This window comes from Dromiciops gliroides, chromosome 3, assembly GCF_019393635.1.
Source record: "Dromiciops gliroides isolate mDroGli1 chromosome 3, mDroGli1.pri, whole genome shotgun sequence".
NCBI classification, from domain to species: Eukaryota; Metazoa; Chordata; class Mammalia; order Microbiotheria; family Microbiotheriidae; genus Dromiciops; species Dromiciops gliroides.
Genome location: NC_057863.1, coordinates 69,722,488 through 69,737,666, shown reverse-complemented (window position 1 = coordinate 69,737,666; position 15,179 = coordinate 69,722,488).

Below are 15,179 nucleotides of genomic sequence, written 5' to 3'. Positions count from 1 at the left end.
GAAAGAATCAAAGAAATGAAGACCTTTTTTCAAGAGAGAAAAAGACTAGAGGCAAAGAAAACAATTAAAAGGCTATTAAAACAGTTCAGCCAATATTGAGACCTAGTACAAGGGTGGCAGCTGTAAGAGGGAAGTAGAGGGTGTAATGTCCTGGAGGTAGAATCAAAAGAACTCATAACTTGGCAACTTGACTGCCTCAGTTTTGCATTTGTATTCCTAGCATGTAGTACAGGGTCTGGCAAACACTAAATAAATGCTTTTTCACTCATTCATAATTCATCCATCCTTTGCCCATCACCAGATTATAAGCTTTTTGAAAGAAGAAGCGATTGTGTCACAGTTTGGGGATTTTTTCATCTTTGTATCCCCAAGACCTAGTTTGGTGCCTTGAACACAACGGTCACTTAGCAAATGTTTGTTAAATTGAATTGCATTGGATAGAAAAAAGGGAAGGGGCTCACAGAGAGAGATGGAGAAGAGGAGAAAGGGGGGGATGGAAAAATGCTGAGTAGGAGAAAGGATTTAGATTGGGAGACATGGGAGGATAGGAAAAGGGAATAAGGGAAGAGAAAGCAGGAAAAATGAGTGAAGGGAGACTGAGAAGAAGGCAGACAATGGGGTGGGGGATAAAAACCTCCAGCTAGCTCCCTGCCTCCCACAGGAACCTCATTCTCTTTTTGTTTTGTTTTGTTTTGTTTTTTTAGGAACCTCATTCTCAAACTTTACTTTCTCCAGTTCCCTTCAAAGGCAGCTTCCTTTCTCTCCATCATGAGTAGCTCAATCTTGATTGAGTAAATCTAGGGACCAGTTTGTTTCTCTGGATCTCCTCCAATACACCCCTCCCTGCCCCCCAGAGTTACACATCAAAGGCCCCCAGGCTGGGAAAAAAAGAAACACACATACACATACACACACACAAAAACCCTCCCAGGAAAAAAGAGAGGGAGAGAAAGGGAGGGGGAGAGAGAGAGAGAGAGAGAAGGAGGAGAGAGAGGGGTGTCCCTCACCCTCCTACCCAAGCCCTGGGAGTTCAAAATCACACAAAGCCCCACACAAAGAGACTCTCTCTTGCAGAGGGAGAGATAAATAGGAGAGAAAGGGAAGGAGAGGGAGGGAGACGCCCTGTCTGTGGGGCTGGGAAGGAAAATGGGGGTCGTTCTCACAGGCACAGATGCAGATAAAGAGCTTGGGGAGAAGCTGGTGGGGGTGGAAAATTACAGAGATTGGGGCCTTAGAGGGGAGAATTCATAGGGGTTAGGGATAAGTCTGGTACCAAAACAGGGGCATCCCAGAGGAGAGAAATGCCCTTGTCTGTGTTCAAACAGACCAGTTCCTCCCTACCTTCAGTTGGGAATAAAAAAAAGGGAGACTGGAGTCTCACTTTTCCTAAATTTCAGTAGAGGCAGTAGGCCTTCCCCCTTCCCCAAGCAGGACCAATTCCAGGTACCAGGCACTGGATCTCATGCAAGTCAGAGGCCACAGACCTTTCTTTCCAGATCCTAGAATGTCCTAAGCCCAAGATGGCACAAGGTGGGCAAAGTTCATTGCAAGACCCAATCATAACAGACAGATTGGAATAAGGATGGAGGAGTCCAAGTAAAATGTGGGCCTCCCTTTCCTTAGAGATGTTTAGAAACAGGAGAATATACCCTGCCGCATCCTGCTCCGAGACAGGGCAATGGATGGCATGGCAGGAAAGCCCAGTGAAAGTGGAGGAGGTAAGAGCCCTCGGTTCTTCGAGGATCGAGGTCTTTGTGACCTCAGGTAGAATAATGCGATCCCTGCCTACTCACAGGGATCCTGTGGGACTCACTTAAGAGACTGTTTGTGGAAACACTTCTGATGCTATAATGAGATTCTGTTGGATAGAATGACCCACGTAAGGAGTCCACAGCACGCTCCCTGAGCCCGGCAAGGATTCTTCTCCAGGAGCCCCCATCTGTCCTCCACTCCTCTGACAGGAAAAGGCTCAGAAGTGAAGCATTTGCACAAATTTGGTGTAGTGCAAGAAGAGTCAGATGATTCGGATCCCAGTCCTGGATCAGCTGTGGGACCTTCAGAAAGTCACTTAGAATCCAAGTTAAAGCTGGAAAGGAAATGAGAGATCGTCTAAACTTTACCTCTTGATTTACTCCTTTTGCAAATAAAAGGGGAAGGGGAGGGATGGAAGGAGTTGGGCTAGAATTCCACTGTAACATTCTTTGGTTCAGCGATTCTGATGAAATAAGGAAGAGATGTCCCTCCCTCTGTCCCCATGACCCCTTTTTCATCTCTGGGGGCCCATGCTTTGGAAAGAGGGAGGGAAAGAAAAAAATGAGAAAGAGAGACTGTGTACAGAGGCCCAAGGACATGGGGAAGGGAGTCTCTCTCCTCCACCCTGTATCCCCCTCCCTGGTTCCACTACCACCCTGAGGACACACCATCCATCCTAGGGGGCTGTAAATAACACAGGGCAGGGACCTGAGGGGCCATGGAGGAGGACTAAAGGGTGAGAGAAAGAGGGAAAACATCTCTGATGTATTACAGCCACCCCACGTGCAGACTTGTGGACACCCAGACACACCAATCCAGCTTCCTCTGTGGCAATTCAATTAAAAGTCAACGGAATAAATTAGCCCCGTTTAGCATAATGAGTGGCTAGAGTTCAAGAGGCCAGCCTCATACATCTCAATGCCGTCTGCGCCCGTGGCAGCAGCTGTGGGGGGAGGTTTGCAGGGGGTGGAGCTGTTGGGGAGGGGGCCACAGTGGGGTGGGGAGACAACCTGGCCATCCAGTGCGGACTTTCCCCCAAAGCATGCCTGACACAGTGCCCAGAAACAAAGCATCCACATCCAATTTCATTCCCTTAATGGATTTGCAGCCTGGCAGCTTCCCCTCTCCCTGGTACATTCCCCACCCTCACCCCCAGCAGCACCAGCCTTACCACCCTGCCCTGACCCCTGCCAACCTCAGAGAATGTGGCAAGACTAGGGGGCAGCTATGAGGGAGGCCAGGGTGGGGAGGGAAAGAGGCGAAATGTGTGAGGAAAGCAATGACGTCACAGTCTGGATGGCCAGGGTGCCTATCTTCCCCCCAGGCTCTGACAAAACTGAGAGGGAAAAGCTAGTGACCCAAGAGGCAAATAGGAATCCATAGTTCCCCAGTGAGACCAAGATGGGAGAAGCCTTGAGCAGAAAGTCACAAAGGACTCCCAACCACCACTTCACTACCCCAGGAGGTGTCGCATCCTGTGCCTCAGTTTCCCTTTCAGCTCTAAGGCACTCCAAGGGTCTGAAGGAAGGAAGAGGGGAAACCCTGAGAGAGGCACACAAAGGCAGAGGAGGCTGGGGAGGTTACAGGTAAAAACCCCACGAGGTACATGAAGATTGCAGATTGACCCCCTAGGGCTGGAACCAAGACAAGTAATGAATGACATCACCCTCTTTTCTTGGGGTGGGGAGGAGGTTCTTCAGTGTCCTAATCTGCAGCCTCTAAGCCTGATCCCTTCAGTCTCTCTAGATGTCTTTAGACCAGAGGAGGGTTCTGGGGGTCGTTCTCAGGCAGAAGGATGTGCCGTTCAGTTATCAGCAGAGGCCTATCAGTGAATCCAAAGAAGGATCCGGGAAAAGAATGTGACAGTCTGGGGCCTGGCTTTCTGACTTCTCCCCGGGGAGACACAAGGTATTTGTCTCCCTACATGTCTCAGCTTCCTTCTCTGTAAGATGAAGATCAACCCTGCTCCTTCCTCTCTAGGCCCATGGGATGACAAGGTCAGACAAGCATCTTCTTGACATTGCAGAGGGGAGCAGCTAGGTGGTGCAGTGGATAGAGCACTAGCCCTGGATTCAGGAGGACCTGAGTTCAAATCTGGCCTCAGCCACTTGACATCTACTAGCTGTGTGACCCTGGGCAAGTCACTTAACCCTCATTGCCTCCCCCCCAAAAAAGTATCATACTGCTATAGAGGCAGCTAGATGGCGCAGTGGATAAAGCACTGGCCCTGGATTCAGGAGGACCTGAGTTCAAATCTATCCTCAGACACTTGACACTTCACTAGCCGTGTGACCCTGGACAAGTCACTTAACCCTCATTGCCCTGCCAAAAAAAAAAAAAGACATTGCAGAAAGAGCACTAGACTTAGAACCAGAGGAGCTAGATTCAAATCCTGGCAGAGCTACTTCATAGTGCTGTGTGACCGTGAACAAGTTCTCTAACATCTCTGGGCCTTAGCTGGTCACCAATCAAAAGAGAGTTAGATTTGATCATTTCTAAGTTCCCTTTCAGCTCTAAATTGATGATCCTATGAGAAGTAACGATTCAGACAGAAGCAGAGAAGGAGGATAAACAGACATAAAAGAAAAAAACAGGGCAGAGAGAAGGAAGATCAAAAAAGGCAAAGAAGTGGAGAGATGGCCAGAACTCAGGGGGAAACAGTCCTGATCCTGTGAGGGAAGGAGTGCCCACTTTCTGCAGAGACATACAGTTTTGGACATAACCACATTGTGTAGATTCATCTCTATTGACTATGCTTAGATGGGACAGCTTGTTTTTTTCCTTTAAAAAAAAAGAAAGTACTGCCAGCCTTGTTCCTGGTCTGGCTTGGTAGGGATTAGAAGGCCAAGGGAAAAAGGTGATAAATAAAGAACAAGCCTTCACAGGGCTTGCTTGTGTTCTTGCTCTCTCCTCTCCTCTCCTCTCCTCTCCTCTCCTCTCCTCTCCTCTCCTCTCCTCTCCTCTCCTCTCCTCTCCTCTCCTCTCCTCTCCTCTCCTCTCCTCTCCTCTCCTCTCCTCTCCTCTCCTCTCCTCTCCTCTCCTCTCCTCTCCTCTCCTCTCCTCTCTCTCTCTCTCTCTCTCTCTCTCTCTCTCTCTCTCTCTCTCTCTCTCTCTCTCTCTCTTCTCCCTCTCTCTCCCTCCCTCCTTCTCTCTCCTCCTCTCTCTTTCTCTCCTCTCTCTTCCCTCTTCCCTCTCTTCTCTCTCTTCTCTCCTCACTCTTTGTCTCTCCACCCTCTTTCTCCCTCCCTCCTTCTCTCTCTCTCTCTCTCTCTCTCTCTCTCTCTCTCTCTCTCTCTCACACACACACACACACACACACACACACACACACTCACACACTCACTTTCTCACACTCCCCACCCCCAGCATACCCATGGTCAGGGGCATGTGACGGGTGTGTGTTGGGGGACCTCAGCCAAAAACAACACCTCCCTAAGTTCTAAGTTAACCTTTCACTCTGCAGCACAGCTGTTGTCTCAGGGACCTCCAGCCACACATGGGGCAGACTTGTTACCCCCTTCCCTGTTCATCAACACCTAGGGAGAACAAAGACCTTCCCAGGTCAGAACCTAAGCCCCACACGAATAGTCCTGAACCCCACACAAACCATGGGCCCCTCCTCCCACTCCAGCCCCCCCACCCCCAGCCCCCACTGTCTAACCCATCCGGCTCTGAGTGGGTTACACCTGGGGCTGGGGAAGGGCTCCTCTCAGTGCCAGTGGAGCAGAAAGGACATGGCAGGAGGCCAGCCCATTGCTCCAGTGGGTTGTTGGCTTAACTCCTCTGCTGCCAACCAAGAGTTCCACAGCAGCAGCTAGGGACTGGGCGGAGGAAGAGAGCAAATTCCCTGAGAGAGCAGATGGAACCCCTAGGTTAGTGTCAGAACCTAAGCTACCACCTCCAGTGCCTTGGCACTAACTTGGGCATGCCATCCCTGTGGGCTAGGGAATGCCAGCTGGGCTCCACCTAGATATACATCTGCCACACCAAGCACACAGACCCTAAGGCCCAGGCTACTTACTGGAGAAGCAATGGAAATCTTCATCGACAGATCTGGGAAGATGAGCCTGTGTTTCAATAGTGCCCACCCTTGGCTCCACCCTTGATTTAAGTAAAAAGAGAACTAGGCAGGATGGGAGTAGTAGGGCATGATTTCCTCCCTTGCATTTCCTCCAGGTTGAAAGGTAAGGGTTTAAAGGATGGATGGAGGGAGGTGTAATTGGAAAATAGTAGGGAACTGGGCCAGGACAGAGGAGGTGAATGGCGGGTCCCATCAGGCCCTCCAGTGCCAAACACATGCTTGCTTGCTGCCCCAGTTCACATCATTGCTGGACCCGTTGTGATATCCCACTCATCTTTCTATTGGGAAAGGACCTTTTGTCATCTACTATTATCTGTTGAAATTTACCAAGCATTTGCCAAGAGGCTAGGTATGTCTGAAACAAGCCAACCACCCATTTCTCTGAGCCTCCAGCCTGATTCCCTAGCCCCATCCCACACCCCTTCTTGCCCAGGACCAGAGGAAACACCATTTAACCTGCCTGGAGTGAGTGCTTGAGGAAAGAACAAGAGATAACCTGGAAAAAAGATTTTGTAAACCTAGATCAAGCAAATTCTCACACCCCCCTTCATCTCTGGGGCTTTCTTTGTTTCTGTCTCTCCCTTCCTTCTTTCTCTAGCCTCCAGAGACATCCCAACACTCTCATACCTCTTACTTCCTGAAAGACAAGACCCTAACTCCAAGTCACACCAAGTGATACCAAGTCACCCAATGATATAGAGAAGAAACTCAGGCTAAAATTAGATGGAGGTATCATGCCTGGGATCTGTTCCTAATCAGACTCTACTGGAGTCTTAGACAATGAATCACAAATCCTCACTTTGGGAGAACTGGACGCCCCTCCTCATCTTCCTCCACACATCTCTGGGCTGAGAGGGTAGGGCGACTAGGAAAATAAAGCATCAGCTCTCCAGGTCATAAAATTATGGGATGATAGATTTAGAGATGGAAGGAACCTCAGAAGTCATTGATTCTAACTCTTCAGTTTTATAGATGAAGAAACAGGCATAGAGAGGTTAAATATCTTATTCAAGGTCATACATTCTTCTGCTCCCTCTGCCCTCCAATCATGAAGCTCTCTGATGAGATACTCTCATCAGACTTGAGAATCAGAATCTCCCAATTCTCCAGCAGCTGGCCTTTCAAGACAGGGATTCGTCACTGGAGTCTGTAACCTTGTTTGTTTGATATTTTTATAACTGTATTTCAAAATAATCGGTTTCTTTTATCATCCCATGTATATTTTGTACATTTACAAACATGATTCTGAAAAGGGGATTCCCTAGGAGTCACCATCAGGTCAAAGTGGGCCATGACACAAAAGAGGTGAAGAAGCCCAGTTCTTTAGGATGACTAAGCTTGTCCACCCCTATCGGGGGAGGGTTCTGCCCACAATGGCAAGGGCTCTGCTTTATGTCTTTCATATTCAAAAGGAGGGTCAGGAAGAAGAGTAAGAGAAGAATGGAGGAGTATTGATCAGTCAACAGGTATTTATGAAGCACCTACTATGTGCTGGGTACAAGAGATACAGAGAAAAAAATTACAAAATCCCTGCCCTCAAGTAACTTACCAGGGAAGGCATGTATATAAATAAAAATACACACACACACAATGAATACAAGGTAATTTGGTGCGGAGGGCTGGGTGGGACCGGAAGAACTTCAGTAGAAGGGGTGCTTGAGTTCAGTTTCGAAGGAAATGCAGGATTCCAAGAGATGAAGAGAAAGTTCATTTCAAAGGTACAGAGATAGGTGATGGAAGACAGCAAGCAAGAAGAGATTTTGCCTAAAAAATGTCTAAGAAATTCCCATATTAGCTAGTTGTGAGAGAAAACAGTCAAAAATGTATAACTTATTTTGAATTGCTTGAGTTCTTATGGGTGGGGGGTGTGAATGGAGGGGGGAAGAGAAGTTGGAACACAAAGGTTTTTAAAAATTGATGTTAAAATTTTGTTTTTACATATATTTTGGAAAATAAAATTCTATTCAAAATTTAAAAATATCTAAGAAAATGGCAAAGGGAAGCTGAGATCAAGGTGTGAAAGGCTTTAAATGTCAAACGGGGGCGGGGGGGGGGGCCGGGGAGACCAATAGGGAGTCACCCTCCCCTTGCATGCACCTCTACCTTCCCCAACTGGTAAATGCTAAACATCTCCATTGAGTGAGTGTTTCTGCCTAAAGGACAAGACCAGATCATCTCTGCTCCCTTCCAAATTCTACTCCCTCTCCCCATATCCTCATTTTTTAATAAACACTAAACCTGACAGATTCAACTAGGACTGGAAGGCAGAGTAATTGGCCTTACTCCTCTGCTGGGGCAACTTTTTGTTGTTGTTCTATCTGTCTGACTCTTTGTGACCCTATTTGGGATTTTCTTGGCAAAGATACTGGAGTTGTTTGCTATTTCCTTCTCCAGCTCATTTTACAGATGAGAAAACTGAGGCAAACAGGGTTAAGTGACTTGCCCCAGGTCACAAAGCTAATAAATGTCTGCTGATATATTTGAATTCAGGTCCTCCTAAGTGTAGGCACAGAGCTCTATCTACTGCTCCACCCAACTGCCTGCTCGAGCTACTAGAGGCCCCCAAATAAACAAACAAAAAACCTCCACCTGACATGGTACCTGAAATTCTACCATTTCTTTTCATTCTGGAGTCCCTTATTAAAATAAACATTTTCCTAAAAGACATAACAGGGTAAAATCAGCTAATACTTTAGAGCCATAAAGCTAGGAGGGGTAAGCTAACATTTCAAAGACCACATGTCATGGATAAAGCACTGGCCCTGGATTCAGGAGGACCTGAGTTCAAATCCAGCCTCAGACACTTGACACTAGCTGTATGGGCAAGTCACTTAACCCTCATTGCCCCGCAAAAAAAAAAAAAAAAATATTTTGTCAGTTGCAGTGGTTGATAAATGGAACAATATCTCATCACGAGGATAAATGTCAAGTCCTTCACTTAGGTTCAAAAAATAAAATAAAATTCACCACACCAGTCTAAGAGAGAGTTGGCTTCACCACATTTAGTTTCACATGAAAACAACTCCTGAGTCTTAGTGGATAAAGAAGAGAGGTCAATACGAGTCAACTGTCCAGTGGAGCTACTTCCAAGAAATCTGGTGATATAAATGACAAGGTCACTCAAAGGAGCCCAACTCTAAGTCATTGATCAGATAATGAAACATATCCCCTCTTCTGGTAGGGATTTCTAGGGTAGAAAAATTGTATATGTTGTCAAATGCAGGAACCGTATGGGGTGCTTTTGCTTATTTGTTCTTTATTACAAGGGATCAAATGGATGAATGGATAGAGTGAATAAATGACTAAATGAATAGAATAAACCAATAATGAATGAATGAATGAAGTGCTTACTATGTATGGAACAGTCCGAAGCACTGAAGATACAAAGAGAAAAATCAAGACAGTCCCTAGCCTTAAGGACCTCACATTCTAATTGGGGAAGACAACAAACATAAGAAAACTTAGCTACAGGACAAATGGAAAGGTCCAGAACTCCAAAGGACACAGATGGCAGGGACTCAGGCTACATGACACCTAACAGTGTCAGGAGAATAGCCAGACACAGAGGCAGAGTAAATGATGAGCCCTTGAGGATCTTTGAATGATAAGGCATACGGTCACATCTTGTAGTCTCACATGTCACCAGAAGGACTAGAGCTGTTGATTCTTATCTCACCGAAACCCTTGAGCAGCCAAGCTACAAGGTGAGTAGACTGCCTTTGTCTCTGTTGATCCCATATGGCATTCCATCTCCTCTCTCCATGACTTTGTATGAGCTGTCCCCATACCTGTAATACCTTCCTTTCTCATCTCTTCTAACTCCTAGAACTCCTCATTTCCTTTAAGGCAAAGGTCAAGAGACAGCTTTTAGAGGAACCCTTTCCTGGTCCTCTCAATGACGGCTAGTGGCCTCCAGCTCTAATGACCTGTATTTATCTCCTAGGGCTCCACCTAGATATAAATCTAGGTTTATTTTCTAGGTTTATTGTGCATTCTTTTGCCTATATTTATTCCATACTCTGCATATGTTGTTTCTCCCATTAGAATATAAACTCTTTGAGAAGAGGGATTATTTTATTTTCTGTCTTTGTATCCCCAGAGCCCAGCTCATAATAGGCACTTAATAACCCCATTAATAAGTGAATGCTTCTGATTGATCGATTGATCCCACAAATGCCTGTGATGTAAAAGCAACAGACATCAATGTAATTTAAAATAAAAAATAACGACAATGAAAGCTAATACAACCATCTCAATGAGGAAACTGGTGCCACTGTACTCTACTCTGACCAGACCACATCTGGAACCAGTGTGGGAAGGCAGAGAAAGAACTGGGAAGACTTGGATTTGGATATCTCCTCAGATAGTTACTAGTTGTGTGATCCTTACCCTTTTCAGTCCCGGTTTTCTCATCTATAAAATGGTGACAATAATAATACCTATCCCACAGGGTTATGGTAAGGTTCAGATGAGATAATATATGTAAAAAACTTCCAAAGAACTGTATAAATGTTAGTTGTTGTTGTTGGTTGTTATCCAGCCCTGGGCACCAAATTTAATAGGGATACTGACAAACTGAAGCATTTATTCACTAAACATTTATGAAACACCTACTGTATACAGAATCCTGTGCTAGGTGATGGGGAAGATAAGACACACAGATAAAATACCATTCCTGTTCTCGAGAAGCCTTCAGACCTAGAAGAAGAAATTATACTATTTCACATCTCCATCAGAAGACTAGAACTTGGGGGCAGCTAGGTGTCATAGTGGATAAAGCACAGGCCCTGGATTCAGGAGGACCTGACTTTAAATCTCATCTCAGACACTTGACACTTACTAGTTGTGTCACTTAACCTTCATTGCCCCACAAAATAAGAAGAAGAAAGAAAGAAAGAAAGAAGACTAGAACTTCCAGTTAAGATGACTAATATAAAGTAATTACTAATACAAAGTCATAATGGCAGCTAGCATTTATATAGCACTTTAAGATTTGAAAAAAACTTTTAGAAATATTATCTCATTTTGTCATCACAGTTTTGGGAGGTAGATGCTATTGTTAGCCACATTTCACAGATGAGAAAACTGAAGCTGACAAAGTGGTCCAGGGTCACAGCTGCTGCTGCTGCTGCTGCTGCTGCTGATAATGATAATGTTGGAGGAGGAGGAGGAGAAAGAAAGGAGAAGAAAGGAGGAGAAAGGAGGAGGAGGAGAAGGAGGAGGAGAAAGGAGGAGGAGGAGGAGAAAGGAGGAGAAGGAGGAGAAAGAAGAAGGAGAAGGAGAAGGAGGAGAAGGAGAAGGAGAAGGAGAAGAAGAAGAAGAAGAAGAAGAAGAAGAAGAAGAAGAAGAAGAAGAAGAAGAAGAAGAAATATTTATATGGTGCTTCTATGTGTCAGATACTGGATGTTGGAGGAAGCTGTGCAATGGCAGGCATGCTAATGTACTAGTGGTGAAGCTGTGGAATTTCCCCCAACCGTTCTGGAAACCAATTTGGAATTGTGCTAAGAAAGTGATTCAATTGTCCATGCCCTTTGTCCATGAGATCCCACTTCTGGTCTCCTATACACCTAAGGAAGTTAAAGGGGAAGGGAAGGGAAGGGAAGGGAAGGGAAGGGAAGGGAAGGGAAGGGAAGGGAAGGGAAGGGAAGGGAAGGGAAGGGAAGGGAAGGGAAGGGAAGGGAAGGGAAGGGAAGGGAAGGGAAGGGAAGGGAAGGGAAGGGAAGGGAAGGGAAGGGAAGGGAAGGGAAGGGAAGGGAAGGGAAGGGAAGGGAAGGGAAGGGAAGGGAAGGGAAGGGAAGGGAAGGGAAGGGAAGGGAAGGGAAGGGAAGGGAAGGGAAGGGAAGGGAAGGGAAGGGAAGGGAAGGGAAGGGAAGGGAAGGGAAGGGAAGGGAAGGGAAGGGAAGGGAAGGGAAGGGAAGGGAAGGAGGTTAAAGGCAGAAAGAAAGGCCCCTTAGACAACAAAATGTTTATTGCAGCACTTTTTATAGTAGTAAAGTAAAATATAATGGAAACAAAATGATGCCTATCAACTGGGGAATGGCTAAACAAACGGTGGATATGTGAAGGTAATGGCAACCGGGAAGACCATATGAACAGATGCTCCGTGCAGTAAGAAGAACCAGGAAAACAATATGCATCATGACTACAACAATGCAAGTGGAAAGAACAACAAAAACTCTCTTGTTGCTGTGCTAATTATGACTCAACTTGGTCCCCAAAAGAGATGAGAAAATGAATGCCTGCCATTTCTTTGCAGAGATGGGAGTTGTGTATACTGTTGGACTTGGCTGGGTTTGCTGAATTGCCTTTTCTTCTTGTTTTCTTGTTTTTGCTCTCTGGGGATGGCTCTCTGGCTAGAGGAAGGGGAGGTATACATTTGGAAGTGAAGTTGATATAAAGTAAAAGATTTCAAAACACAAGACGCACGCACTTAACTCTCCAGGCCAAAGCATAAGAGAGTCCAACCCTGACTCATTTGAGCCCGTGGTTTAAGTTCCCCTCCCCAGAACAGCTGCCTCTGGATGTGTGATTCAGAAAATGACTATCTCCCAGTTCCCCACTCACAACTCTGCACTCCCTCCAGAAGCTACAAGTAAATCACGGCAGGTGGAGATTCCACAGGCTCCCCCAACAAGGGTCCCACTGATAAAACCATGTAGAGAGAAGCCAAACTGAAAATTGGGAGACCTGGGCTCCTAGTTCCAGATCTTGTTTGTCAACTACCTTCATGTCCTTGGGCAAGTTACTTCCCTAATCTTGGCTTCAGTTTCCTATTCTGTAAAATAAGGGGACAGAACTAAAATGACCTCTAAGGTTTCTTGCAGGTCTAAAATGTCACCATTGCCATGATTCTGTATAACTGAGAAAAGAACAAAAGAAAACAGTCCCTAAGTTCAAACTAAGGTTAAACAATCAAAAGAATTTCCTGACTCTGAGAGGTAAGAACACAGAATAGGAAATAAAAGGAGTTTATGAAATAGTCTTAGCTGGGGATCATTCGGAATAATATCCCCCATTTTAGATAGAAAAAAAAAAAACCTGCCAAGTCCTGAGTGGGGGAAGGGCAAGGAGAGAATGGGGCTGGAACAGACACAATGACCTTGAGAGTGGGTGTGGAGAAATCTCTGGAACTGCCCCATATCTGCTTGTTCCTCTATACCTTTACCAGTCCTACAAGTGCCTGCTTGTCTCTAGAGGAGGCTAAGAGGGAGAGAGTTGAGACTGGCACCTGGTGGTGCCCCCCTTGGGGCCCCTTGGCATATACCCCTGGAAAAGTTTAGCGGGAATGGTTCTGGGGAGGGCTTGCCAGGCACGCTCTGAATGGGGCAGCCCCACCCTCCTTTCACCGCCAGCAAGGCAGGTTGGCACTGCCAGTGGAGTGAGTGAGAAGAAGAATTAGCTAAATACATTGAGGGCTTCCTGTGCCCTCCCAGGAGAGGGGAGGGGGTCCTTCTAACCACCAGGAGTAACCATGCAGAGCCTAACACATAAACAATTTTGGGGTAACCAAGACATCTGGCTCTCTTTAAAGACCAAAAAAAAAAAGAAGGCCAAAAAAAAAAATCCCAGGAGAGGACAGTGGAAATAAAATTGTGATTTGGAGGAGAGAAAAGGAAATATTCCTCCTATTAATGATGATACTAACTAGAATTTATGTAACACTTTACAAAGTATTTTAAATTCGTTGTCTCAATGGTTTCTCGAAACAGCCCTGAGTACAAGTATTTATTTCCATTTCTCAGATGAGGAAATTAAGGTTAAGCCGAAGCCCACACAGTATGAAAAGGACAATGTGGTCTCTAGATAAGAATAGGCAGGGTGGTCTTAGAGGGGAGGGGAGGGAGGATTGTGTGGTCTGTGGGAAAAGAGAGGGGCGTCCTGGGCAGGGAAGGAGAGAGAGTGTAGTGTGGGCTGTGGGAGGAAAATGGGAGTCCCTCTCTGGCAGTCAGGACTGAGAGAGCTGAATAGTGGAAGGCAGCTAACATAGAAGAAGTCTGGGGTCTCCACTAGAAATGACAAGAACTGACGCCCCGGGCTGTTGTTCTGAATTCTCAAGGCTCTGTCATGATTTAGTCTCTTAAAATTGGGGTTTGGGGGCATGTAAGTAAAAGCAAGCAGGCTGAAGGAAAAAAGCCATGGGGCAAGGAAAGCAGCAGCTAGACCAAACTGAAAACAGCCATCCCAGAGGGTAGCAGAGGACATTGGACTGGGCTTTAGTTTAAGCAGATGAAAGCTAGGCATGAGTCATAGGGGAGGGAGCAGGGGTTCTCTCAGGAGACCTGTTCTGTAACCAGCTCATCCTCATGCAGCAGACTTCATCTCCTCTCCTCCTTCTTTCTCTTTCTCTTTCTCTCTCTTTCTCTCTCCCCCCTCCTCCCTCTCTCTCCCCTTTCTCCCCCCTCCCTCTCCATCTCTCTCTGTCTCTCTCTAAATATGTGTGTGTATTTCTCTCTCTTCCTCTCCCTTTCTTTCTTTATCTCTCTCTTCCCCCCTCTGTCTCTCTGTCACTGTGTCTATGCCTCTCTGTGTGTCTGTCTCTCTCTGTCCCCCTATCTCTGTCTCTCTCCCAACACCCACACCCACACCCACATCTTCTCCAACTAGTCCACTTCTCCATCCCCACCCTCACTTGTCTCTTAATCCCCTTTCCTCCAATGAAGCTCACCTTCTTGAAAATAGCCCCTAATTATTCTCAGAGTCCCAGTCCCAACTCCTGAGTCCTGCTGACCTCTGAAAATAAGCAAATGGGTTCCTATCTTGCTCCCTGGTAGGAAACCATGTACTATGATAGAAAGAGCATGGACTCAGGGGCAGCTCTGTGGCGCAGTGGATAAAGCATCGGCCTTGGATTCAGGGGGACATGAGTTCAACTCTGGCCTCAGACACTTGACACTTATTAGCTGTGTGGCCCTGAGCAAGTCACTTAACCCTCATTGGCCTGCAAAAAAAAAGGGGGGGGGGCAGCTAGATGGCGCAGTGGATAGAGCACCTGCCCTGGAGTCAGGAGTACCTGAGTTCAAATCTGGCCTCAGACACTTAATACTTAACTAGCTGTGTGACCCTGGGCAAGTCACTTAACCCCAATTGCCTCACTAAAAAAAAAAAAAAAAAGGGGGGGCAGAATCAGAGCAAAATTGAGAAACAAAGTCTATGCCAAGAGAGACAGAAATGGAGAAAGAGAAATAGGAAAAGATAGGAGCACAGACTGAAGCAGACAGTAACAGGAACAACAACAGAAAGGGTGCCCGAAGTAAAGACTGGAGTCAAGGGGAGCTTGAGGCAGAATCTCGGAAGCACTAGAGAGCAGAGTAGAAAACAAAGGCCCCAACTTCCAGAAAGCTCTAAG